The sequence below is a fragment of the Pleurodeles waltl genome, chromosome 12, assembly GCF_031143425.1.
Source record: "Pleurodeles waltl isolate 20211129_DDA chromosome 12, aPleWal1.hap1.20221129, whole genome shotgun sequence".
NCBI classification, from domain to species: domain Eukaryota; kingdom Metazoa; phylum Chordata; class Amphibia; order Caudata; family Salamandridae; genus Pleurodeles; species Pleurodeles waltl.
In genome coordinates, this window is record NC_090451.1 from 684437917 (window position 1) to 684462286 (window position 24370).

The following is a 24370-nucleotide window of genomic DNA, read 5'->3' on the forward strand; positions in this document are numbered from 1 at the left end:
TTAACAGCTTACCCAAAGTCCAGCCAATCAGGAGAGACCACCCTTTAGGACCCTCAGCACAGAAGTTCCAGTCTCTCAGATTTTCTACCGCACGTCCTGTGTGAGGGAGTCTTCCTGAGCTCAGCCCAGTTTACTTTTCCTCACAGGAATTTTTTTCCAAATATTGTTCTAAATCGATAACTCCGCTTTCTATAACATGTCTACAGCAAAGAAACATTTGTTTCGACCCTGCAACACCTGTGGTAAGCTAAGGCTTCACTGTGAGGACCCTCACAAGGACTGCATTTACTGTCTTCACCCAGAGCACTAGGTGAAAGACTTTAAAATGTGTAGACCCTTTCCTAGCAAGACCTTGAGGAACAGAGAGGCCAAGCTCCTGCTTTGGCTTCAAAAACAGAAAACTAAAGAAACCCTCTCTGATGTTGAAGACAGCGACGCCTCTGTGACATCAAGAAAATGGAAAAGATCTGTTGACAATCTTTCTCCAAAGAGAAGTAAGGCAGCCAAAAAGGTGCACTCTTTGAAGGAAAAAGCTGAAGAAATTCCTTCTATTTCAAGGAAACATGGCGAAAAAGTTTGTTCTGAGCCTTCCACTCCAGCTGCCACTTCAATGAAACTTAGGAAGCCATCTAGCTCTTTGCCAGCGTCGACCTCAAGAAGTTCAGTCCTGTTGACGAGACCGTCGATGAGGCCGTCATCAACAAGTTTTGCATCATCCATTACCACAGCGACGGCAACTTTCACAACTCCATTGTCGCCCATAATAGTAATTTCTGATGGATACAACTACCTGTGGATTCCTCACCTAATGAATACTCCCATGGCGCCAGCATTCGACGGAAATCTTCTTACTAGTCTCTGCACGTCGACGAGGACGTCACTCTAGCCCACGCGACGCCGTCTGACGTCATACAGGCAATAAGAGGTCCTCGACGACGTGCCGACGTCAGTTCCCTTTTTTCCGTGCATTCGAAACGGTTATCTTCGAGGGAGCAACTGTTACTTTTGTGGTTACAGTGTATTTTTGCTGCGTAGTCTTTCGCTGTGGTAATAATGTCGCAGATAAAGTCTGGATTCAAGCCTTGTCGTGAGTGTGGAGGCAAGATGTCAGTGACCATCCTCATTCCGATTGCCTTTGGTGTTTGAGCTCCGACCACGACGTCTCGACTTGTGATTCATGCCAGCACATGAATCCAAAGGCCCTCAAGGAACGTGAGGCGAAGCTGTTTATGGCGAAATCGAAGGAGAAGCATCACAAGAAGTCTTCTTCACCAAGACATCGGCGTCATCGAGACTCCCGGCGCCGTAGAGAATCTCGGCGTCATTCAAAGGAGACTCGTTCCAGGTCTATGGATCGGCGCCGAAGGACATGGGAGATCAGTCCCACGGTTAGGCCGCATCCTTCGACGCCGTTGCCCTCTCCGGCGTCTCCGACTTCACCTGGACAGGCGTCGGTGATTGAGGTATTGGAGCCTCAGGTGTTTTCTCCGGCGTTGCAGACGTTGAGGCCGGCATCGGGGTCGCCTCCGAGACAGGCACCCCAGTATCCGGCTTTTCCCACCCCTGGAGCCGATAGTTCCGCATTCTTGAATGCGATGTATGCCATATTCCAACAGATGGCTCCAGGGGGTGCTCCGGCTGGGCCTTTGGCCTTTTCATTGGGTGATCCTGCTCCTCTTCGGCCGGCACCCTTTATGCCCTTTCTCCCTTTTGGGAACGTGGGCTCGGCGCCGGTGTCGGCGTCGGTGGCCGCTCCGGTGGCTTCAGAGGGATTGGCCCCGGGGATTTCCATCCCGTCGACGTCGGGATTTCGGCCTGTGACTCCGGTGGGTCCATCTGCTTCGACTGCTCTTTCGTCGGCGCCGAAGTTACCTGTGGCGCCGGACGCGGCGTCGGTGGCTTCTGAAGATCGGCGCCGATCTTCGACTTCGGCGGAGGCATTGTCGACTCCGCGTATTGAACAACGGCTTCATTCGAGGAGACGTGCTCTCCGTGTATTAGAGGAGCAGGAGTACCAACGAGCCCTGGAGGAAGGAGAGCTAGAGGACTCGGGTGATGGGCTGCGTGGTCTGGAGTCGGCCAGTGGGCTGGACACTTCCCCTGAGTGGGATCTTTCGTCCCCGGGAGAATATACTGAGGAGGCTGCTTCCTTTCACGCAGTGGTACGGAAGGCAGCTAGTTTTTTGGACCTGCCTTTGCCGGTGGTGGAGGCTAAACAAAACCTTCTAACAGAGGTGCTACATCCGGCCTCAGCTGCGGCGGAGCCTCTTTTGCCATTTAATGACGCTCTGCTGGATCCGGTGTTAGAGGTGTGGAAGAGGCCGGCATCTTCCCCAGCAGTTCTCAGAGCCGTGGCCAGGAGGTATCGGGCGGCTCCGACTGACCCTGGTTTTCTGTCTAGGCACCCTACGCCGGAGAGCTTGGTGGTGCAGGCCTCCTGTTCATCCAAGTCAGCGCCTGGTTCTTTCCCGACGGTGCCTGGGGACAGAGATTCAAAGAAACTAGAGGCGCAGTCCAAGAAGATTTTTTCGTCCTGCAGTCTGGCGTTGAAGGCCACCAACGCAACCTGTATCCTGGGGAGGTATATTCATGCTCTGATGGATGACATTTCCTCATCATTTACAGAGCTTCCCCAGGGTCTTTTGGATGTTGTTTCAAATGCCCAGGCTGCTGCGACCCAGATTATCCAGACTGGACTGGATACGACCGACTCGGTAGCCAGAGCAATGGGCACAACTGTGGTGGCAAGGAGGCAGGCCTGGCTCCGTAACTCGGGCTTTTCTGCGGATGTACAGTCCACATTGTTGGATCTCCCGTTTGATGGGGACAAACTGTTTGGAGCCAAGGCTGATTCGGCCTTGGAACGTTTTAAGGAGAGCAGGGCCACGGCTAAGTCGTTAGGGCTCCAAGCTCCTTCTTCCACGGCCTCTTCCAGATTTTTCAGGAGGTTTCGTGGATTTGGGCGTGGCTCTTCCTCCTCTTCCTTTCGGGGAAGATATCAGCAACCTGCCTCTTCCCATCCCTATAGATCTTTTAGAGGGAGAGGTAGGGTCCGCACCAGAGGAGCCTCTCAGCAGCACTCTGCCTCTTCCTCGTCCTCTGGAGGGGTGCAGCAGGGAAAGCAGCCTTAGGCTTCCACCATTTCTCACTCACTCCTCTCCTGTAGGGGGAAGATTACAGCAGTTTCTCACCAAATGGAAGACTGTTACAACGGACACTTGGGTTCTCAGTATTGTGGGAAAAGGCTACACCCTTCCCTTTCGGGAGTTCCCGCCCCTCATCCCGCCCCGCCCTTCTTATTGTTCAGAAGAACACCTCCTGTTGCTAGAACAGGAGGTACAAGCCCTCCTTTCAAAGGGCGCGGTGGAGTTGGTCCCAGAGCAGGAAAGGGGTCGAGGATGTTACTCAAGGTATTTCCTGATTCCCAAGAAGGATGGTCGTTTGAGACCAATCCTGGACCTGAGGATCTTGAATTGGTTCCTCAAGCAGGAAAAGTTCAAGATGCTGACCCTAGCACAGGTGCTTTTGGCGTTGAACAAGGAAGACTGGATGGTGTCTGTCGACTTGCAGGATGCTTACTTTCATATCCCGATACTCAAGTCACACAGGAAGTATCTCCGGTTTGTGGTGGGATCGCAGCACTATCAGTTTGCGGTCCTTCCGTTTGGTCTTACTTCAGCACCTCGAGTCTTCACGAAGGTGATGTCGGTGGTTGCGGCAGAACTCAGAAGGAAGGGGATAGCAGTATTCCCTTACTTGGACGACTGGTTGATCAAAGCCAAGTCCCCGGAGCTTGTGTCGCATCATCTGCAGTCAACAACCCAGTTGTTGTTCGACCTGGGTTTTTCGGTGAACGAGCCCAAATCTCACCTAGAGCCCTCTCAGCGCCTCCTGTTCATAGGGGCAGTACTGGATACAACATTGGGTCGGGCCTTTCCTCCGCCTCAGCGGATTCAAGATATTCAGGATTTGGTTCCAATGTTTCGAAATGGAGCGGTAGTTCCAGTCCTCAAGGTCCTTCGTCTGCTCGGTCTGTTTGCCTCCTGCATTCTGTTGGTCACGCATGCTCGCTGGCACATGAGGGCTCTTCAGTGGTGCCTCCGAAGGCAGTGGTCTCAACACAAAGGGGATCTAGAGAGTACTGTCAAGATCTCCAGAGATGCTGCTGTGGATTTGAAGTGGTGGATTGCAAGCAACAATCTTTCACAAGGAAAGCCGTTCCAGCAGTCGCCACCAGTGGCCACAGTCATAACGGATGCTTCCACTCTAGGGTGGGGAGCTCATCTGGGGGATCTGGAGATCAAAGGCCTTTGGTCTCCAGAGGAACAGATGTTTCACATCAATCTGTTAGAGTTACGGGCTGTACATCTGGCTCTCAAGGCCTTCCTCCCTTCCCTTCGTGGTCAGTCGGTACAGGTCCTAACGGACAATACTACCACGATGTGGTACATAAACAAGCAGGGAGGAGTGGGGTCGTACCTTCTCTGCAGAGAAGCTCTTCGACTATGGTCCTGGGCAAAGGACCATCAGATTTGCTTGATAGCAAACCATCTGGCCGGAGTCTTGAACGTGCGTGCGGACAGTCTCAGTCGCCAATTCTCGGCAGACCACGAGTGGCGTCTCCATCCAGATCAAGTCCGTTTAATCTTCCAGTGGTGGGGGTTTCCTCGGGTAGATCTGTTTGCCACTCGAGAGAACGCGCACTGTCCGTTATTCTGCAGCCTCCAGTATCCGATGCAGGGAGCGTTGGGGGACGCGTTTCAAATAACCTGGTGCGGCCAGTTGCTTTACGCGTTTCCTCCCATACCCTTGATTCCTCGAGTATTGAGGAAGATTCGCCAGGACCGGGCTCTAGTCATCCTAATAGCTCCGGATTGGCCAAGGAGGGTATGGTACTCCGACCTTCTCCAACTCTCAATGTGCCCTCCGCTCCGTCTCCCTTTCAGGGCAGACCTCCTCTCGCAGTCGCAGGGGCAGGTTTTACACCCCAACCTCCAGAGTCTGCACCTACATGCCTGGAGATTGAACGGGGCAACCTGAGTTCCTTCTCTCTCCCGCCTGAGGTAGTGGATGTTATATTAGCGGCCAGGCGACACTCCACTAAATCTATCTACGCTAATAGATGGTCTAAATTTGTTGCGTGGTGTGGAGAGAGGCAGATTGATCCTTTGCATGCTCATCTATCGGACGTTTTGTCTTTTGCTCTGTCTCTAGCGCAGAAAGGTTGTGCAGTGGCTACCATTAAGGGTTATTTATCGGCCTTGTCAGCCTTCATATGTCTTCCAGACCAACCATCTTTATTTAAATCCCCTATTGTTATCAGATTCTTGAAAGGTCTTCTAAATAAATATCCTCCAAAGCCATTCGTTATGCCGCAATGGGATTTGTCCTTGGTCCTGACTTTCCTTATGGGGTCCCCTTTTGAACCTATGCATTCTTGCCCCTTAAGGTATTTGGTTTTAAAAACAGTCTTCCTGATAGCTATAACATCAGCAAGGAGAGTGAGTGAGTTGCAGGCCTTATCAGTAAAGCCCCCTTATACAACTTTTTATGGGGATAAGGTGGTGTTGAGGACCAAGGCTGCTTTCCTCCCGAAGGTTGTTTCACCTTTCCATTTGGCTCAGGCAATTACTTTGTCCACGTTCTATCCTCCGCCTCATCCTTCCAAAGAGGAAGAAAGACTGCACCGTCTGGACCCAAAGAGGGCGTTGAGCTTCTTTATTGATAGAACAAAGGATTTCAGGCTGGAGGATCAGCTGTTTATTGGATACGTGGGCAAGAGGAGAGGAAAGGCAGTCCACAAGAGAACACTATCCAGGTGGGTTGTTCTTTGCATTAAAATCTGTTACTCTTTGGCAAAGAAGGATCCTCCTGAGGGCATTAGAGCTCATTCCACCAGACCTAAGTCGGCCACTTTGGCCTTGGCCAGAGGTGTTCCTGTGGTCGACATCTGCAAGGCCTCAACTTGGTCGTCTCTTCACACTTTTGCAAAACATTACTGTTTGGATTCTGAGGTTAGAAGGGACGGCCATTTTGCACGGTCAGTGCTGCAGGATTTCTTGGTTTGACCATTTAGGCACCCACCGCCGGGCGTGGTACTGCTTTGGGACTCTATTCATTAGGTGAGGAATCCACAGGTAGTTGTATCCATCAGAAGAACGAGTTACTTACCTTCGGTAACGACTTTTCTGGTGGATACATTAGCTACCTGTGGATTCCTCCTCTTATTGCCTGTATGACGTCAGACGGCGTCGCGTGGGCTAGAGTGACGTCCTCGTCGACGTGCAGAGACTAGTAAGAAGATTTCCGTCGAATGCTGGCGCCATGGGAGTATTCATTAGGTGAGGAATCCACAGGTAGCTAATGTATCCACCAGAAAAGTTGTTACCGAAGGTAAGTAACTCGTTCGTTGTCACCATTGTCTTTGACGACAATAACATGTATGGCTCTTTATCTACACAGGCAATAAAAATATCAAAGAAGTTCTTGTCGTCGAAAGGTAGGAAATTAAAATCTACATCGTCGACGCGCACACCGTCCACAGCTCCGTCAACGTCCATAGGTGAGCCACAGGCTAAACCCCCGTCGATGAAAACTCCGTCGACAGCAGCTCTGTCGACAACTACAAGAACTACCATACCGCCGACGAGCACTCACTCCGTCGAGCACTCTGTCGACAATCACACAGTCGACGAACACACCGTCGACGACCACATCATCGACGACCACACCGTTGACGAGCGTACCGCCAACAACAGCTTCTTCGACGGCGCATTTCTCACCATCGGCAGCAGTGGATTCTGGAGGATCTTCTTTCTTGCCCTTAAGAATTATGGCAATCAAATGTAAATTTACTCAGAAAACGTTACTATCTTCCGATACCTCGCCCAGTAAGGTGTCACCCGTACCTCCACAACATCTCCTTGATGAGGACAATGATGAATATGGAGATGATTACTCTGACAATGGTGTTTCCGGTGGCATGTAGTCCTTCAGACCTACGGATAAAATGCCAAGAAGAGGAGGAAGAAGAGAATGAGCAGGTATATACTCAGCACTCATTTCAAGAACAACAACAATCATGCACCCAAGAGCAACAACACGAGCCAACAGTGCAAATGCCAATGTCATTGATTTCCAATTTGCAGCTTATGATGCAAGATTATTATACTAGATTCTCACCACCAGGATCAACCACTCCTCTGCAGCATCCGCAAATGCAGTTGAGTCCTCCTCCCAGAGACCAACCCTCAGCCTCTCAAGTACCTGTGGTACCCATACCAACTCCGTCGCCACTTCCCGAAAATGATCCGCCTTCTTCGGAAGACGAACAGGAAGAAGGTGAGATACAGGACACTGAATCACTCCTCACAGAATGGGATGATTACCAAATGCAAACACCATTCCCCTCTACGCCGCCACTGGTAGATTCTCCACCACAGAATATTGGGGGATTCCATAGTGTAATGGAAAAGGCAGGTAAAAGGTTCCAGCTCCCCATCATATCTAAACATTTGGATTGTTTCCTCTATGACTTTAAGGAAGACACCAGAAAATCAGTTTGTGCGATCCCAATTGTAGACTTTATCTGGGAATAGGGCCTTAAAGTAATGCAGACCCCATCTTCCATTCCAGTGGTGCTTCCTAGGTTGGCCAAAGAATACAAAGCAACGGAAAATTCACCAGCCTGTTTAATTGGTCAACCTAAACCTGACTCAGTAATATCTCAGACAGCCCAGCACAAATCCAGAAATCCATCCTGCCCCATTTCTGCGCTCCCAGATAAGGAAGGAAGGCGCTTGGATTCTATAGGGAAACATTTTTCCACTGTGGCGGCTACAACAGTCAGCAAACTCCTTGGCAATTTGGGCAGATACGATCAACAAATGTGATCGGACATCTCCCAATTCATCGATCTCCTTCCCGAGGGTGCTAAGGCTGAAGCTCAGAAGATATTGCAGGAGGGAGGGAAGATCTCTGCCGAGATCATAGACTGTGCAATTGATGTGTTATCTACAGGTTTCCGCCAGCTAGCCAGAGCGGCAGTATTAATATGTCAGGGTTGGCTAAAGGCCACCTCCTTGCGCCCAAAGGTTCAGATGAAGGTCCTGGATATGCCATATGATGGAGAACTATTATTTGGTAAGCACATCGATGATGCGCTGCAATCTATAAAGGTGGACACAGACACAGCTAGATCGCTAGGTACTCTCCAGTTCAAAAGGCAGCCCTTTCGTGGGGCAAGAGGATGAGGACTGTATTCTTACAGAGGCGGCCTGCACCAATATTAACGACCAGCCTTACCAGAGCCACTTTTGTACAACCACCAGTCAACAACAGCAGCAGTCCTGTCGACAACCACCATCTGCACCCTACAGGCATACCACAAGAGGACAGTCTTCTTATAGAGGAAAGGACACAGCCAGAAAACAGGGACCTCCATTTAGTGCCTGCTTCCAGCCCCTATCCCAACACTCTGAAAGGGGGCAAAATTTCCATCTTCATCCACCAATGGTCCCAGATCACCTCAGACCGATGGGTCCTCGATATTGTCAACAAAGGGCATACCCTGGAATTTCAACAATCTCCTCCGGAGGTACCACCACGAGGACCCCCACCTGCCCACTTAAAAGAGCTCCTTGTACAAATTTCCAATATGATAGACAAGGGAGCAGTAGAGATCGTACCAAAGTCTCAGAGGGAAACCGGCTTCTACTCTCGCTTCTTCCTCGTCCTGAAAAAGACAGGAGACTGGAGTCCTATCTTAGACTTTCGATGTCTAAACAAATTCCTGAAACAACAGTCATTTCGGATGACCACTCTACAGGATGTGTTACGATTGCTCAACCAAGGGGATTTCATGACAACCTTGGACCTCCAAGACGTCTATTTCCATATCCCGATCCACCCCAGGCACAGGAAATTCTTACGCTTCAGAGTTGCAGGCACCCACTACCAATTCAGAGTGTTGCCTTTCGGCCTAAGATTGGCTCCTCGAGTTTTCACCAAGGTCTAAGCTCCAGTGGCAGCCCACCTCAGACAAATGGGAGTTCAAGTGTTTCCATAATTGGACGATAGGCTAATAAAAGTATGAACAGTGTCCAGGGCAGCCAGAGACACAGCAACATGCCTCTCCCTCTTCCAAAGATTAGGCCTCTCAGTCAACTAATAAAAATCACACCTAATACCATCAAACAACATTACCTTTCTAAGAGCTGTATTAGATGTGGAGCAAGTCAAAACTTTCGCCTCTCAAGACAGGCAGAAGAGGATTTAAAGTCTAGCGCTCCGCCTCAGCAAAAGAAAGTCCACTCCTGTCCGGATTTGCAAATCTTTTCTGGGGATGCTGTCCTCGTGCATTCCGTTAATACCAAACTGCCGTCTCCACATGAGAACACTACAGCAGCAGCTAGACAGTCAGTGGAAGCAAATAAGCGGATCCTTCGACGATATTGTCCAAATAACCTCACCAATGAAACAAGCCATGGAATGGTGAAGGAAGACTCCCCACATGTCCGAGGGTCTTGCTTTAGGAAATAAAAGACCGGAGCATGTTCTGACTACAGACGCGTCTCTGGAGGGATGGGGCGCGCACCTCGAAGACCTGACAGTGAGAGGGAAATGGTATACCCATGAAACAATGCTCCACATCAGCCTGTTGGAACTGAAAGCCATGCTCCTAGCACTCAAAGCCTTCCTCACCAGGGTCAATGGTTCATCAGTTTTGATCCGAACCGACAACACCACAAGTATGCATTACCTCAGCAAGCAGGGAGGTACAAAATCTCTGGCGCTGTCTCTTCAAGCTCAGGAGATATAGAATTGGGCACTTCATCATCACATAGCTCTCAGGACAGAACACGTCCCAGGAATATCTAACACTTAGGCGGACTCACTCAGCAGGACCCCAACGACCTGCCACAAGTGGGAGCTCAACCAGGCAACTCTTGACCATCTCTTTCTTTGCTGGGGCAAACCCAGCCTGGACCTATTTGCGACAAAGAAAAACAAGAAATGCCAATACTACCCAAGCTGGCTACCGCAAAGAGGATCGAGTGGGAATGCATTTTTGATCAAATGGTCAGGAATCTATGCCTACATGTAGGAAGCTGGCTCTGTATGTACTATATCAAAATGAGATATAGTGTGCACATAGTCCAGGGGTTCCTCAAGAGGCTTGACAGAGGCAATAATAGATAATACTAAGGCTCTATTTGTGGTAGTGTGGTCGAGCAGTTAGGCTTATCAGAGGGTAGTGTTAAGCATTTGTTCTACACACACAAGCAATAAGTGAAAACACATGCACTCAATGACTCCAGGCCAATAGGTTTTTATATAGAAAAATATTATTTTGTTAATTTATTTTTAGAACCACAAGATTCATTTAGCAGGTAAGTACATTAAATGAAAGGTACTTTGCATAGTAATAGTTGAGACTTTGAATAGATTTAATATTGTACACAGTTTTCAATAAAATGGCAAAAAGCTATTTTAAAATTGAACACAGTGCAATTTTTAACAGTTCCTGGGGGAGGTAAGTACAGTACAATTTCAGAGGTAAGTACCACACTTACAGGTTCAGTCCCTGGGGCATAGGTAGCCCACCTTTGGGGGTTCAAGGCAACCCCAAACACCCACCATCAGCAACACAGGGCCGGTCAGGTGCAGAGGTCAAACAGGAGCCAAAATAACGTGGGCGCCTATGGAGACCGGAGGTACTCCGGTTCCATTCTGCTTGCAGGTAAGTACCCACGTTGTCAGAGGACAGACCACGGGGTTTGGAGTAATACTGGAGGGGCACCAAGTAGGCACAAACACCACACCCTCAACGGCACGGGGTGATCGGGTGCAGTGTGCAAACAGTGCATCGGGTTCTCAACAGAACTCTATGGAGGGACCCAGGGGTCACTTAGGCGCTACAGTCAGGGCTCATGGGGGCCTCTTGAGCAAACCACCGACTGGGCAAGGGTGAGGGCCGCCTGCTGGTCATTGCTGCACCGGTGGTCGGTTTCTCTCAGGCCTGGGGGCTGCGGGTGCAGTGCTTCTCCAGGCGTCGGATATCTTCGTCCCGGGCAGTCGCAGGTAGGGGGTCCTCGGGATTCCCTCATCAGGCGTCATCGTGGGGATGCAGAGAGGTGAGCCCAGGGTGGACACATCACGGAGTCGCCTGGGGGTCCTCTCTGCATAGTTGGTTTCTCTGGACACGGGCCGGGGGCGTCGGATGCAGAGTAGTGGGGACTCACACTTCTGTAGTGAGGTGGGAGTCCCTTTAAATATGGATGTCTTTTCTTCTGGTTGGGCAGAGTCTCTGCTCACAGGAGTTCTTGGTCCTCGATGATGCAGAAAGTCCCCTAGAGGCTTTTCAGGGGTCGCTGGTCCTGTCGAACGTGTCGATTTTCGGTTGCAGGGTCTTTGAAGCAGGAGACAGGCCGGTAAGGCTGAGACCAAGTCAGTTGTCATCTCCTTCTCTTCTATGCGGGGTTCTCAGCTCAGCAGTTCTTCTTGAGAGACTGTCAGGAATCTGAAGAGCTTAGTTCAGGGTCACCCCTAAATACTAAATTTGGGGGGGTGTTAGGGTCAGAGGGCAGTAGCTAATGGCTACTATCCCTGAGGGTGGCTACACCCTCCTTGTGCCCACTCCCTCTGGGGAGAGGAGCACATCCCTTTCCCTATGTATGGATGTATTTTATATTTATAATGTGCATTCCTGCCAAGGCATCGAAGCGCTAGGAACAAGAGTGAAAGTACCACGAATGACAGAACAAATAGAGAACATGGCCATGTCTACTGTGGAAAGAGCCACGTTTCTAGCTTCTTGCTGAAGGCCAGAAAATTGTGTGCTTTCCTCATCATGGGAGGAAGCATATTCCAGTGTTTAGCTGCGGCCACCGTAAATGCCTTATCACCCCATCTAACCTTACGAGTCCGTGGTACATAGCCCAGATTGGAGTCTGCAGGTCTAAGCTGACGGCTAGGGGTATACCAGTAAAGCCCCGAAGTCAGATGTTCTGGGCTGCTGATATATGAGGCTTTATGTGTTAAACATATTATCTTAAAGACAATATGTTTCTTCACAGGTAACCAGTGTAGTTGCCTCAAAGTAGCACTGGCCGAAGTGGAGCATGGAAGATTGAGTGTTAGACGATCAGCAGTGTCCTGGATAAGTTGAAGTTTACTAAGTGAAAACGTGTTCATACTAAGCAATAATGCATTGCAGTAATCTGTTTTAGAGATTACCAAAGCAAGAGACACCATAATTCTGAGCTTCTCTTGTAAATATGGAAATATTTTTTTCAGAGTTTTCAGTATCCAGAAACAGGTTTTAGTGATAGAATTAACAAGGTGGGACTAAGCGAGGAACCCTGAGGTACACCGCATGGTAGCTGATATGAGGTTGCTTTATAATCTCCACAAGTTACTATGGCAGATCTGTCTTCAAAAAAAGGCTTCAGTATGTCTAGAGCTGTGCCTCTAATGCCTGCCTGATGCAGGCGATGCGTCATAATTTGAGGAGAAATGGTATCAAACACTGCTGACAAGTCTAAAAGCACTAGAATAGTACCAACTCCCTCATCAACTAATTTCCAGATAGTATCCAAAGTGGTAATGAGTGCGGATTCCGTACTATGGTTCTTTCTGAAACCATGTTGAGTAGGATCTAGACTACCTGAGTCTTGAAGAAACTTGGCCAATTCTTCATAGATGTGTTTTTTGAAGATCTTAGATTGGAAAGGCAGTAAAGCAATAGGTAACAGATTCTGAAAGTTATTAGATTTACCATCTAGTTTCTTTTTCAAGGGAATCACCGTTGCTTCCTTTCAAAAGGAAGGAAACACACCCAAGGTCAGGGCCTCCTGAAACATAGGGACAAGGGCAGTAGAAACTAAATCAGGGACAAGCTGTTGAATATGAGGTGGACAAGGATCACTAGGGGAGCCAGATTAAATGGTTGTCATTAGCTTTTTTATCTTCTCTAAGCAGAGTAGCTAAAAATTTGTCAGTGTAAGGCTGTCATCCTTTATGAAACTATTCAGGGATTCATGTAAATCATGTGTATCTGCGGGTTGTGGAAAATCCGCATGAATAGGTAAGATTTTACATTAAAAAAACGTTGCCACCTTACTGCACAAATCTTGAGAATTCTCAAAATCTGTAGGCCTGTCAGAAATGGTGAGAGAGAATACTACTCTAAAAAGTTCTCTAGGAGTTTTAATAGCTTCCTCAATTCTACAAGAATAATATTCTGTTTTAGCAATATTAATGGCATTTTTATACAGACTAAGGATAGCTTTAAGTTTTGTCTTTTCCATAGGAGTAGGGTCTAACCTCCATTTCGGTTCTTGTTGTCGGTATTTCCTCTGCCAGTTTTTATTATCATTCGTAAACCACGGGCAGTTAGCCTTTTTCCTCCTCGAAAACCGAGGAGGTTTACAAGGGGCCAGCTGGTCCATGGCTATTCTAATCCCCTGATTGAATCTAAGGCTGATAAAGGAAGGTCATCTGCAGCTTTCCAGCCTGAGACCAGAGCAAGCCTTAGTTGTGACTCTTTAATACTGTTCCAATGCCTGACTGGCTTCAGGGGGAGGGGGTTAGCTGTCTGAAAGGCAGAGAGATTAATCGGCCTAAAACTGAGAAGGTGGTGATCGGTCCAATCCAGTGCCCTGTTATCTATAATATAATAACAAAATCATTGTTACGGGCAAACATTCCATCAAGTATATGGCCAGCCATTTGAGTAGCTGACATAACTTTTAGATTCCAATCAAAATCTGCCATAAAATCATGAAAATCAGTAACATGGGAATCCTGGCTATTGTCGAAATGAATGTTGAAGTCCCCCAGTACTATAGATCTAGGGTTCATCGTTATTTACTCAATAATAGATGGCCAGTGTTGTAAAAAAGTAGAGTAGGAGCCCGGGGGTCTATAAATTAACAGCCATTCAATTAGTATAATATTTCTCTGACAGATTTTAAAGCGGGAGGGGGGCACTTCCCTATCCCTATTGGTCCTAATCCTCCAAAGCAAGATGGAGGATTTCTCAAGAAGGTGGGGTCACTTCAGCTCTGGTCACCTTAGGGGTGGACCTGGCTGGAGGGGTGACTCCTCCTTGTTTTTCTCATTATCCTTCTGGACTTGCCGCCAAAAGTGGGGGCTAGTCCGGGGAGCGGGCATCTCCACTAGCTGGAGTGCCCTGGGGTACTGTAACACCAGGCTTGAGTGTTTGAGGCTCAACGCCAGGTGTTACAGTTCCTGCAGGGGGAGGTGTGAAGCACCTCCACCCAGGACAGGCTTTGTTTCTGACCACAGAGTGCACAAAGGCACTCACCCCATGTGGTCAGAAACATGTCTGAAAGTGGCAGGTTGGCACAGACCAGTCAGCCTTGCGCTAGCAGTTAGGCTAACCTACAGGGGGCATCTCTAAGATGCCCTCTGTGTGCATTTTTCAATAAATCCCACACTGGCATCAATGTGGGTTTATTGTGCTGAAAAGTTTGATACCAAACCTTTAGTATTCAGTGTAGCCAATATGGTGCTGTGGAGTTCTTAATGACAAACTCCCAGACCATATGCTTAGTATGGCTACCCAGCATTTACAATGTCTAAGAATTGACTTAGACACTGTAGGGGCATAGTGCTCATGCAGCTGTGCCCTCACCTGTGGTACAGTGCACCCTGCCTTAGGGCTGTAAGGCCTGCTAGAGGGGTGACTTACCTATGCCACAGGCAGTGTTTTGTGGGCTTGGCACTCTGAGGAGAGTGCCATGTCGACTTTGTGTTTTCTCCCCACCAGCACACACAAGCAGCAAAGCAGTGTACATGCACTGAGTGAGGGGTCCCTGAGGGTGGCATAATACATGCTGCAGCCCTTAGAGACCTTCCCTGGCCACGGGGCCCTTGGTACCATGGGTACCTTTTACAAGGGACTTAGGGACAGATGTAGCAACTTCCGAGTTTGTGACTTGCAAATTGCGAGTCACAAACCCGGATGCAGGATGGTGTCCCTGACACCTTCTGCGAATTGCAAGGGGGTCGCAAAGACCCACCTCATTAATATTAATGAGGTGGGTTGCAATTTGCGAACCCCTTGCGATTCGCAGCACTCAAAGGGATGGTGGCCTGCTGGAGACAGCAGACCACCATGTCTGTGACTGCTTTTTAATAAAGGAAAACGAGTTGCAATACAAACGAAAAAAATAAACGTTTTGTTTAATTTTTTCAGAGCAGACAGTGGTCCATAGGAGTGCCTGCTCTGAAAAAATGATTTCAGAGCCATTCACAAAGGGGAAGGGGTCCTATGGGGACCCCTTCCCTTTTGCGATTGGGTTACCACCAGTGTGACACTGGTAGTAACTGCGAATTGCTTTGCGACCGCGTTCGCGGTCACAAAGCAATTCTGCATCGCAATGCGAATCGCAAATAGGAAGGGGAACACATCTTCCTATTTGCGAGTAGCATTCCCATTTTGCGAGTCAGTAACCAGGTTACCGACTCGCAAAATGGGAATGAGCATCGCGATGTGCTTTTTGCATGTCGCAAACAGCGAAATTCGCTGTTTGCACCATGCAAAAAGCTTCGTACATCTGGCCCCTAAATATGTGTTAGGGCTGTGCCAATTGTGGAAACAAAGGTACAGTTTTAGGGAAAGAACACTGGTGCTGGGGCCTGGTTAGCAGGGACCCAGCACTCTTCCAATCAAAGCTGGCATCAACAGTTAGGCAAAAAGTGAGGGGTGATCATGCCAATAGTGGAATTTTCCTACACTATGCTTTTCCCCCGCTTCCGCTAATCCTGAGAGTTCTACAAAAAAATTAAGAGGGAACCTTGCTGACTGTCACTGATAGCTCCCAGATGGCCTCGCCAGTTTTGGTTCACGGAGCTCCTGCTCCTCTCGGAACAACCGCACACTCGGTTGAAACCAATACCGGACTTACTAACGATGACTCAGTGCCAGGTCCGTCATTCCAACCCGACTTCTCATCGATTATCGGCCTGGCTCCTGAATTCTATGAATTTGCTGACTTAAATATTCCACCAGACTGTCGAGAAGTGCTCGCCAATGCCAGAGCCCAGTCTACTAATAAGACATACAAACTCAAATGGAAAAGTTTCTGTATATGGTGTAAAGCTTTTAGTATCCACCCTCTAACATTTTCTCCAGAACAGATACTTCTCTCATAGGGGATTTCCATGTATAGTCATAAACGGAGAATAATTCCCCGCCCGCCTGCGGGGACCCCGAAGCACTTTTTCCAATATCACTTCTTAAGTGTCCCTGTTCGCCTTATTTCAGGAAGTCTTGTCAAGACACTTAAGAATGTTCCCATGCAGCCTCTAGAAAGGGCTACAGTGTTCAAGCTTCTGCATTCAGATTGACCTGGAAGTAAAAATATTAAATGCTTGACAAATAAAAGCCATTTTCCAGACCAACTACTTCCAAAAACTTCTTTTATTTCACAAAACCGCTAAGAAGGAGTGCAGAACAGTGTAGTCCATAGGCTGCCATTAGAAATGAAGAAAAGGGATACTGTGCCTTTAAGAACAGCCAGTCCTCCAGTATCCCATCATGCCTAGAGAGAGGCTGTTACCTCAGTTCTTTTTTCCAGCACCTGCTGACAGGACCCTGGAGCATTGAACTCGAACTTTTTAGGTTTTTTCCTTCAAAAATCCAGAGAAACTTTAAGAAAAAAGGCTTCCTTCGACGTCTTTTGTCTTTCTCTACTACATTTTCAAGTTTTCTGACAGAAGTTTAAGGCTTTTTTCATCAAAATGCTTTCCTTGTTTGACAAGTGCCCTAACTGTGGCAGAAGAAAGGCTAAAACAGACCCTCATGAGCTCTGTATTATTTGTCTGCCCTCATCACACATTCCTGCCTCCTGCAGCATCTGCAAGACGTTCTCCAGGCGCACTTTACATGACAGAGAGAAAATTTGCCTTCAAGGGAGAGCAGAGAGAAGACGCCAAGAAACCAGTGGGACCTCTGAGCGAGGGGAAGGTCAGTCTTCCACCAGGGCTCATACCTCAGCCTCCAGTGGTCGTGGGAGGTCTGAGAGACGCTCTTCAGGGCAAAAACGACATCGGTCCTGGTCGACGTCAAGAGGAGGTACGGCGCCGACATGTTTGCTGTCAAAGTCCGGTTCGACGTCGTACAGAACTCACCAGTCGACTTCGAGGCACCGTACGACGTCGAAGACCACAAGGCGTAGGACGTCAAGGAGCAGATCAGCGGCGGCGGAGTCGACGTCGAGAGGTCGATGTAGACGTCATGGCTCGACGCCTCGCACAGCGTCGACGTCGAGGCGGAGAGGGAGGTCAATGTTGAGGACTCCATCGACATCGAGGAGGCCATCGACGTTGAGGAGCCACAAGAGACGGAGAATTTATTCCTCATCGAAGCGCTCTTCCTCAGTGGTGCTACTGCCTTAGTCTCCTTCGTCTCGTCCTTCTCCGCCTAGGTCTCCTCCTCCTAAACTTCTGGCAACGCCGCCTCAGTCAACGGGCCTAGAGTTGCACAACCAACGCTGCTCCCAGCACCTCAAGTACCAGTTAGTATACTGCCTAGGCCGCGCTCTACATCGCGTCATCGTTCACGCCATGGCCATGATTCCTCCAGATCAAGATCGCACCGCCGATTGAGGCGCAGATCAAGTTCAAGGGAACGAGAGAGAGACTCTTGGTCTCCCACCAGAGACTATTCACCTACTTTGTCGGACTCTCCTCCTCCTCGGTCCTCACCGATTGATGACATTAACACCTTCCATGAGGTACTAGTCCGAGGTGCGACAAAACTAAGTATACCGATGGTTGCCCCTACGCCATCGGCATCTGTAATCTTTTAAATACTTTGACAGCGGTCAGCTTCCAGACCCTTGCTACCCCTAGTGCCGGGCCTCTTGGAGCCCGCTATGGAGGTTTTCCTTACACCGGCATCAACAAGGCCTGCACCGTCCAGGCTGCAGAAGAAGTATCGCCCTCCGGAGCAGGATCCGCTCTACTTGCGCTCTGATCTGCTACTGGACTCAGTAGTTATTTTGGCAGCACGCAAGGCTCACGCAACTTCTCCATCCTCCACCTCTCCTCCAGATAAGGAGAGTAAGCGATTGGACTCGACAGGCCGTAAAGTCTGTGGTTCGGCGGCATCCTTTATGAAAACGGTGAGCGCCACAGCCCTTTTGGGCAGGTACGATCTTTATGGGACTCCATCTTGCAGTTCGCAGACCATCTCCCAAGAGACCACAGAGAGGACTTTTTAGAAGTAGCTAAAGAAGGCGCCATAGTCTCCAACCAAATCATAAGCGCGGCAGCGGATGCGTTGCTGCTTTCAGCACATGCGTACTGCCATGGTGTGACGCTGGGGAGACACTCCTGGCTGCGGCTCACATCATTAAAACCGGATGCGCAGCAGCGAATTTTGAATCTGCCATTTTCAGGATCCACGTTATTCAGATCACACGCAGATGACGAAATGGCAAGGATGAAAGCGGAGGTGGATACAATAAAGGCAGTAGGATTGGACAAACCTAAAGAGCAACGTAGGTCCTTCCGTCTTTTCCATCGCCGCTACACCACGCAGAGGGTTCAAGCCCCTCATTGGGCCCCTACGAGGCCTCACCAGCAGTACCAGCGGCCCTACCAGCACCAGCGTAAGGCGCAAAGGGGACGATCAGCCCATTAGTCCACTCAGAGCACCCGACAGCCTACCACCTCAAAGCCCTGAGAATTCCCTCCCCCCAACTTCGTTTACCACTCCGGTGGGGGAAGCGTCACCAATTGCCTGGTAGAGTGGCAACAGATAACAACAGACGCTTGGGTCTTAGACACTGTGCAGAATGGATATTGTCTCAGATTTTCGTCACCACCTCCGGCCATCCCGCCAAAACAGACAACTGCACACCTCGATCTCCTAAAGGCGGAAGTTTCCATCCTCCGCGAAAAGATAGCAGTGGAATCGGTTCCCCACAGCCAAAAGGGGAAGGGTATCTACTCTAAATACTTTCTCATACCAAAAAAGGACAAGAACAAATTCAGACCCATTCTAGACCTCAAAATGGCCAACAAGTGGATCCGAAAGGAGAAGTTCAGGATGCTATCCTTACACCAGATATATCCTCAGATTCGGCAAGGAGACTGGCTTTGCTCAGTGGATCTACATGATGCGAATTTCCACATCCCCATCGCAAAGAAACCATGGAAATTCCTGAGGTTTCAGGTAGGTCAAGATCACTTCCAGTACATGGTCCTGCCCTTCGGTCTCAAGTCTGCTCCCAGGACCTTTTCCAAGTGCATGGCGGTAGTGGCAGCTCACCTCCGGAGGAAACGAATCTTCATATACTCGTATCTCGACGACTGGTTAATCAAAGCATCCACTTATGCAGAAGCAAAACGGCATTTCCAGATGACCTGCGACCTTCTGTACCGATTAGATCTTCATATCAACTTTCAAAAGTCAATGACAGTACCTGTCCAGAGGTTACATTACTTAGGAGCTACCATAGACACACTGCAGGCAAAAGTGTGTCCTTCGGAGGAACTACGCTTATCTATTCTCCGGAAGTGTCGGGATCTCCAATCAATGCGTCACCCAACAGTGCGGACAGTCTCCTCACTTCTCGTATCCATGGCATCCGGCATTTACCTGACACCCAATGCTCGCCTCCACATGCGTCCGCTTCAGGAATGCCTGGAGGACCAGTGGAATCAGTGATCGGGAAGCTGGGAAGATCGAATTTGCCTCTCCACTCATGCAATCAGATCTCTAACTTGGTGGTGCTCTCCAACCAATCTCCCAAAGGGTGTGCCATTCCGGGCACAGCCTCCGACGCAGACGATTGTGACAGATGCCTCTCTCCTCTGATGGGGAGCTCATATGGATCAATTGCAAATACAAGGCCGATGGACACAGAAAGAGCTGTTATACCACATCAATCTCCTAGATCTATGAGCGGTACACCTAGCTCTCAAGGTGTTCTTACCCTCAATCACAGCAGACAACTTGCTGGTGCAGACAGACAATACTACCACTATGTTCTATCTAAACAAACAGGGGGGCACCAGATCCAGAATCCTGTCTCAGGAATCCCAGACAATATGGCACTGGCTCCTAGCCAGAAAATTGAACATAGTGGCTACCCATCTGCCAGGGGTTCAGAACAGTGAAGCGGATGCCCTCAGCAGAGTTCTAGAAGACAACCACGAGTGGGTGCTCAACGAAGACGTCACTCGAAACATTTTCCGTTTGTGGGGCACACCTTCTATCGACCTATTCGCCACAGAAGAAAACAGGAAATGCTGCGACTTCACCGCCAGGTTTTACCACCCACAGTCTCAGGGGAATGCTCTGTGGATAGACTGGTCCAAAACATTTCTGTACGCCTTTGCACTGATTCGGCTGATCCCAGCAGTCCTCCTCAAACTGTCGATGACATCAGCCACAATGATCCTCATTGCACCGGAGTGGCCAAGACAGTGGTGGTTCCCGGATCTTCTTCAGAGATCACTCCAGCCCCATCTCAGATTACCCTGCAGACTGGACCTCCTGACGAAGTTCGGTGGACAAATGAGGCATCCTAATCTCTCATCATTGAATTTGGCAGCATGGCTCCTGAGCTAGTCCAGTACGGTCACCTCAACCTGCCACAGGATTGTATGGACATTTTAAAGGAGGCAAAGAGGCCGTCTACCCGTTCGGCGTACTCCTTTAAGTGGAGAAGATTCTGCATCTGGTGTTCTTCTAAAGGGATAGATCCTACATCTTGCAAAGAAGATATCATTCTGCCTTACTTGTTGCATCTGGCACGATTGGGCCTTCAGCTCTCTTCCAATAAAGTGCATTTGGCAGCCTTAACTGCTTATAGGAAGACTCCTTCACAAACCTCTTTCTTCAGAATCCCAGTGATAAAAGATTTTCTAGAGGGGTTAAAGAAGGTCTTTCCTCCAATTAGACGCTCTTCGCCACCATGGGAACTTAATGTGGTCTTTTCACGTTTAATGCAGCACCCATTTGAACCCATACACAAGGCATCCCTCCAACACCTCACTTGGAAGACAGCCTTTCTAGTAGCGATCACTTCAACACGAAGGGTCAGCGAAATCCAGGCCCTCTGTGCTCACGAACCTTACACAATATTTCATTCTTCCAAAGTAGTCTTACGGACACATCCGAAGTTTCTGCCTAAGGTCATATCCGACTTCCACATTAACCAGTCGATTTCCTTGCCCACGTTCTTTCCAAACCCTTCCACCCCAGCTGAGAGGGCTCTCCATTCCTTAGATGTTAAGAGAGTATTGAAATTTTATTTAGATAAGACCAATCCTTTACGGAGAACTATACAACTGTTTGTTAATTACGGATCTGTACGTACTGGCTTAGCCCCCTCCAAGCAATCAATAGCGAGATGGATAGTCTCTTGTATTTTATTGTGTTATCAATTAGCTAAGAAAACCTTACAGGGTAAGCCTAGAGCCCATTCCACCAGAGGAAAAGCGTCTACCACGGCTCTATTGCGCAATGTTCCTTTAGCAGAAATTTGTAAAGCTGGAAATCAGTTCACACCTTTACTAAACATTATTGTCTAGATTCGGACGCTAGAGCAGATGCTCAAGTAGGCCAGGCTTCTCTTAAACACCTTTTTGCTTGAGAACATATGCATGGATTACTCTAACTGCTCCTTCGCTGGTTCTGGGATGGGCTTGGTATTCTATTCTACGCTTATGACTATACATGCAAATCCCCTACAAGACAAGGTATAGTTTCTTACCTGTAACTCCAGTTCTCTTGTAGGGGTATTTCCATGATAGTCATAAGCAACCCTCCCTCCTCCCCGGGGGAGCAGTTAGATATCTTGATTATGTTTATTCCGATTGTCAGCCAGTGTCTACCTGTGTAGGAAGTTGGCTCTGTATGTACTATTTCAAAGTAAGAAATAGCATGCACAGAGTCCAAGAGTTCCCCTTAGAAGTAAGATAGTGGCAAAAAGAGATAATTCTAATGCTCTATTTTGTAGTAGTGTGGTCGAGCAGTAGGCTTATCAGAGGGTAGTGTTAAGCATTTTTTGTACACACACTGGCAATAAATGAGGAACACACACACTCAAAGACAATTCCAGGCCAATAGATTTTTAGATAGAAAAATATATTTTCTTAGTTTATTTTAAGAACCACAGGTTCAAGATTTACAAACAATACTTTAAATGAAAGGTATTTCACTCAGGTATCTTAGGAACTTTGAATCAACACAATATCATGCACAGTTTTAGCAAAAATGGCAATAAGCTATTTTAAAACTAGACAGTGCAATTTTCAGCAGTTCCTGGGGGAAGTAAGTATTGGTTAGTTTTGCAGGTAAGTAATCCACCTACAGGGTTCAAAGTTGGGTCCAAGGTAGCCCACCGTTGGGGGTTCAGGGCAACCCCAAAGTTAACACACCAGCAGCTCAGGGCCGGTCAGGTGCAGAGGTCAAAGTGGTGCCCAAAACGCATAGGCTTCAAAGGAGAAGGGGGTGCCCCGGTTCCAGTCTGCCAGCAGGTAAGTACCCGCGACTTCGGAGGGCAGACCAGGAGAGTTTTGTAGGGCACCGGGGGGGGACACAAGTCAGCACAAAAAGTACACCCTCAGCGGCACAGGGGCGGCCGGGTGCGGAGTGCAAACAGGCGTCGGGTTTGCAATTGGTTTCAATGGGAGACCCAGGGGTCTCTTCAGCGAAGCAGGCAGGCAAGGGGAAGGCTCCTCGGGGTAGCCACCACCTGGGCAAGGGAGACGGCCACCTGGGGGTCGCTTCTGCACTAGAGCTCAGATCCTTCAGGTCCTGGGGGCTGCGGGTGCAGTGTCTTTACCAGGCGTCGGGTTCTTTGAAGCAGGCAGTCGCGTCAGGGGGAAGCCTCTGGATTCCCTCTGCAGGTGTCGCTGTGGGGGATCAGGGGGGTCAACTCTGGCTACTCACGGGCTCGCAGTCGCCGGGAAGTCCTCCCTGTAGTGTTGTTTCTCCGCAGGTTGAGCCGGGGGCGTCGGGTGCAGAGTGGAAAGTCTCACGCTTCCGGCGAAAAACGTGGAGTCCTTTAAAAGTTGTTTCTTTGTTGCAAGTTTCAGTTTTTGTGGAACAGGGCTGCTGTCCTCAGGAGTTCTTGGTCCTTTTAGATGCAGGGTAGTCCTGTGAGGCTTCAGAGGTCGCTGGACACTGGGGGATGCGTCGCTGTTGCAGTTTTTCTTGAAGTGGGGAGACAGGCCGGTAGGGCTGAGGCCAAAGCAGTTGGTGTCTCCGTCTTCTCTGCAGGGCTTCAGGTCAGCAGTCCTTCCTCGTCATCAGGTTGCAGGAATCTATCTTCCTAGGTTCTGGGGGCCCCTAAATACTCAATTTAGGGGTGTGTTTAGGTCTGGGGGGTTAGTAGCCAATGGCTACTAGCCCTGAGGGTGGCTACACCCTCTTTGTGCCTCCTCCCTGAGGGGAGGGGGGCACATCCCTAATCCTATTGGGGGAATCCTCCATCTGCAAGATGGAGGATTTCTAAAAGTCCGAGTCACCTCAGCTCAGGACACCTTAGGGGTTGTCCTGACTGGCCAATGACTCCTCCTTGTTTTTCTCATTATCTCCTCTGGCCTTGCCGCCAAAAGTGGGGCCGTGGCCGGAGGGGGCGGGCATCTCCACTAGCTGGGATGCCCTGTGGCGCTGTAACAAAGGGGGTGAGCCTTTGAGGCTCACCGCCAGGTGTTACAGCTCCTGCCTGGGGGAGGTGATAGCATCTCCACCCAGTGCAGGCTTTGTTACTAGCCACAGAGTGACAAAGGCACTCTCCCCATGTGGCCAGCAACATGTCTGGTGTGTGGCAGGCTGGCAAAACTAGTCAGCCCACCGAGGAAGTCGGATATGTTTTCAGGGGGCATCTCTAAGATGCCCCCTGGGTGTATTTCACAATAAAATGTACACTGGCATCAGTGTGCATTTATTGTGCTGAGAGGTTTGATACCAAACGTCCCAGTTTTCAGTGTAGCCATTATGGTGCTGTGGAGTTTGTGTATGACAGACTCCCCGACCATATACTCTTACGGCTACCCTGCACTTACAATGTCTAAGGTTTTGCTTAGACACTGTAGGGGCATAGTGCCCATGCACCTATGCCCTCACCTATGGTATAGTGCACCCTGCCTTAGGGCTGTAAGGCCTGCTAGAGGGGTGACTTATCTATGCCATGGGCAGTGTGAGGTTGGCATGGCACCCTGAGGGGAGTGCCATGTCGACTTAGTCATTTTCTCCCCACCAGCACACACAAGCTGGCAAGCAGTGTGTCTGGGCTGAGTGAGGGGTCCCCAGGGTGGCATAAGACATGCTGCAGCCCTTAGAGACCTTCCCTAGCATCAGGGCCCTTGGTACCAGGGG

General features: G+C 49.2%; 1 protein-coding gene across 1 annotated transcript in view; it reads left to right on the top strand.

Moving 5' to 3' along the window:
• DNAH2 (dynein axonemal heavy chain 2) overlaps positions 1-24370 on the top strand; it is a 1666550-nt gene that overhangs the window by 1547633 nt on the left and 94547 nt on the right. The window lies entirely within an intron of this gene.